Below are 265 nucleotides of genomic sequence, written 5' to 3' on the forward strand. Positions count from 1 at the left end.
TGGCTGGGTAAGGAACGGTACAGGGAGACGCGAATTAGGAAACTGATTTTGGCAATTCACTGTTTTCTTTTAGAGGGGAAGACCCTCTCCCTTCTGTTTCCCTCTGGCCCCACAGATTTTCAGCGGGCCCTGTAGGCTGTGGTAGTGAGCCATGATGTGCGATGGTGGGATCAGAAGAGGTGTTCCCAGCATATATGCCAGACTTGTTTTCCACTTCCATTTATAATCATATTATTTTCTTTATCACAGGCTACAAGCGGCTACC

The sequence above is a fragment of the Netta rufina genome (genome assembly GCF_964035555.1).
Source record: "Netta rufina genome assembly, chromosome: 5".
NCBI classification, from domain to species: Eukaryota; Metazoa; Chordata; class Aves; order Anseriformes; family Anatidae; genus Netta; species Netta rufina.